This window comes from Hippopotamus amphibius, chromosome 4, assembly GCF_030028045.1.
Source record: "Hippopotamus amphibius kiboko isolate mHipAmp2 chromosome 4, mHipAmp2.hap2, whole genome shotgun sequence".
Taxonomy (NCBI): Eukaryota; Metazoa; Chordata; class Mammalia; order Artiodactyla; family Hippopotamidae; genus Hippopotamus; species Hippopotamus amphibius.
In genome coordinates this window covers 172,174,540-172,178,394 of record NC_080189.1, presented here as the reverse complement: position 1 = coordinate 172,178,394, position 3,855 = coordinate 172,174,540, and positions in this window count along the sequence as shown.

The window sequence follows — 3,855 nt, the reverse complement described above, 5'->3', positions numbered from 1 at the left end:
GGTCATAGGGTCTCAGCCAGGGGAAGAATTGCTTGCCACAAGGAGGGGCCCCAAATGGTCTTCAACACACCCTTAACTTCTGCCTGCAAAATAAAGCCAGTACTTGTATGACAGAGGCCCATCAAGGCACTGAACAGCACCAATTAAGTAAAAATTCCTTTGATCTCTTCCTTCTCATCTCTTTGTACTTGGAGAACCAAGAAGCAGGCACTGGGTGGATTGAGCTGGGGTAGGAGGTAAAATGGAGCAGGACCCTATGGTCCTTCCCCCATCCCCCTGCCCCATGTCCTCAGCCTGCCTTTTATCTGTGGAAAAACCTTAGCCAAAAAATAAGTTTAATCAGAGAAGTGAGAAAAATGCAGAAGCAAAGGAAAACAGTCAAAGGAGACCAAATAATAATTTAATCATTAAGCAAAGTCAAGGACATTTAGTTCCTCCTCAAGGGCTATAGATAATATTCTGAGCCGTATCCTGCAAGCTGTCTCATAGATACTGAAACCCCCACCAGGTGGAAGAAGTTAACTGCATGATGACCAGGCTGTAGCCGTGACATAAGCTGCCACAATTCTGAGAAATGGCCTCAAAGAAATGGAAACAAACACCCTGGAATTGAAGATTAACTGTACCTAAAACAGTCAAGATGACGCTGGTCAGACCACGGATGACCAATTTCAAGATGACTGTCAGAGCTGACTGTATTGTTTCTGCATGTAACCCCCTCCTTCTATCTATGAAAGCTCTTGCCTCCTGATTGTTGGGGGCTGGGGGCGGGAGGGAGGAGTCAGCCTTTGGACAGACATCTGCCCTTCCCCCCTGGTTGCCGGCATCCAAAATAATGCAAAGTTTCCTTTCTACCAACCTGGCCTCTTTATTGGCTTGTGAGTGGCAAACAGCCAGACCCCACCTTCAGTTACAGAGGTATTGCTGAGAGAGAGAAGGCCAGACAATGACTCCTCCAAAGATGCTGATTCCCAGACCTGAAATCAAGCCTGAGCTGGATGGAGGAAGAAGTTTGAACTGAGCACAGGTTTAAAGTTTTGATTTGGAATGGTCTGGACTGAATTTTTAAATTCCTGAATATGACACTTTTATAATGGCTGAAATTGACTTGAAGGTGATGGAATCTGACCCAGGCATTGGTGGGAGAAAAAACAATTTCCTGATTATATCATACCCAGTTGAACCCTGTATAAACCTGTTAAAAAATCTGCATTTCAGTTGTACTAACGCAGCTTGCTACATTAGTTTGCTGTTAGCTGCATTGGCTTTATTTTAAGACCTACCAAGATACCAAGATAGTGGTTGTTTCAGGCACAAAATGTCTATCTCCACCATGGGTATTTAAGGGTCGGTAAGAATTCACCCAAGGGGAACAGAGCACAATGCTTTCCAAGGCAAGAGTATCACAGGGAAGACCCATCCCAGACCACCGTATCTTCTCTAGAGCCAGGAGAAGGCTCTTTCGGCTCTGGCTGGATTTTTTCCAAGATGGTTTTCAGCCCCTCTCCGTGGACTTACATGGCTCCACCCCACTTCCTGGCCCCCCCCTCATCCAATTAGGATGAAAAATCCAGTGCTTACTGAGCCTGTTTTCTCCATAGGAAGGACTCACTTTGAAGGGTCAAAAAGATGAAATTGAGCTCCGTGGACGGCCAAAAGCCAGTGAAGCCTTTGGGAACTTTTCTGACACCTTCCACTTAACCCCCCCAAGAAGAATCCAGAAACTCCCTTTTATTATCTGTATTCATACTAAGAATCAAAAGCAGGCAAGAGCATTTTCTTTCTTCTCAGAGCTCACTTTAGGAGCCTCACAACTGAGCACACACAAGAATTATGGAAGCCTCAACAATATGGAAGCTTCCTTTGTGAATGACAGATCAATAATCATTTTTGCTACTGATCCTTGTTGGGTCTCTTTCTTTCCCATATATTGCACGCTCGCTCTCTCCATACCTCAACTTGAAGACCATTTTCTTTGGTGTGTGCTGGCAGCTCGATGTTAAAGACGCAAGAGAATATTTTCCAAAGTCTAGTAAGGCATCGCTAAGGTCCTCAAGGACTGATTGGAGCTCTTCTTCTACAGTCTTTTCTTGTGTTGATGACGATGCATTTCTCAAGTCATACTTCCTTTTTACAGGGGCAGAGGCAGGGTTTCAGAGTGAGGGATCCTGGAAGCTCAAAGCCACATATATTGTTAAGTAATTTAAAGCCAGAGGGAGCTGTTACACAGAGGGCATTAGAGCCTATCTATATTGCCTTTTGTTTTGGGGGGAAGACAGGTCCTAACACTCAAATTCTGGTTCATAAGGTCTTTCCCTTAATTTCAAACCCAACCACTAAAATCTGGCTTTTGTTCATTTTACTTTTTTTTTCTCTGGAGCTAGACAGATTTCTCATTCCTAACACAATATTTTAAATTGCTTTTAGATAGAGTTGAACTTTTTCTTTTTTTCTGATGGTATGAGAAAAGCTTGGGAGACATGCTCCAGCTCCCAAGAGTAGAAAAAATTAGCAATTGGAGGAACCACAGCAATGTGTGCCCAGTAAAGACAGTGGGTGAGAGTCAGTGGGTATCTTGGTTAGAAGTCCCTGGTTTTGTAGGAACTGTAGGACAAAACTTGTAAAATCATTTTATTTTTTGTAACTGGAATTTCTTACTGAGGATTCAGTTCTGTTTTTCTCTCATCCTGGAGAAAACTCAGACACGGTTCTAAGAGGCTAGGTTGGCCCACTTATACCTAGCTTTGACTTCAGTTGGTACCAAATATTTCTATAGCAACTGTCTCCTGTTTGTCCCAAATTAATAAATCTCCTTTACTTTTAAAGGCAGGGAGTCAAGACTGTTACTTTTGTTTTAAGCAAGTGACAATGAAGTGCAAATCAGAACACATGGCCCATGGCCTTAATGTGACCTTTTGAACAAAGGTTTCTCAGATGGCCAAGAAAGCAGGGCAAAAGTCATTGAAGACAGGTGTTGACCTGGATTCAAGATGAGCTCCCCTGTTCTCCTTGCTGGGATCGGAACCTTGCCCAGACCCCATCATCGTGCTTGGCTAGATGATGACGTTCTTAGATATTTTTATTCTTCCAGAGGATAGACCCTGATAGGCTTATCCTCAAATGGTCACTGGAGTAGTCTACTTTAAACGATAGGCTACCTAGAGTTACTGCTCTGCTTGCTGGCCTTCTGAATTTCAATTGTCGTGCTCTCTGGGAACTTCTTTCCAAGATGTCTGACAACTCTAAGTATTTAATGCTGGTTCAAGTCTTTGCTGGACTCATTGTGTCCCTCTAGGGGCTGTGTCTTGGCTGCTGGCTGCAGCTTCTCTTCTCTTGCTAAGGGTCCCTTGATACCTACAACCAAACCAGTTCTTCCTGTTCTCGCAGTGCTGGCTACTTCTCTGCCGCCACTGGCCCATGGCTGAAGTATACAGTATGCCTCAATGCCGCGTCCATCAGAGTAGTGATACATAAGGGACATGTCTAGATGGAAATATTTTGTCAAGAGTAATTTTTGAGAGCTCAGAAATTTTTCTATCAGATAGTCCTTACTACCAGGAATTGTAATAAGACTGTGCAGAGGCAGAATTTCAGCTCTTTTGATTATGTATCTTTGAGACTGTCTTTCACAGTTCTGAAACAACCAGTCGGTACAATTAACCACTCTTTTGGCAGGAAGCACACAGATATAATCATGCCTTAAATAGTCCAGTTATAGTGACACTTGTTTTCTTTCAGCAAAGAGAAGGGAGTCAGTGACATCTCAAAATAACATCCCTTGACATAGATTTTAAGCTCTTATAATTCAGTGCAGGGCAGTGGAACAAATATTAAGTTTCTACTACGAGCAAGGAA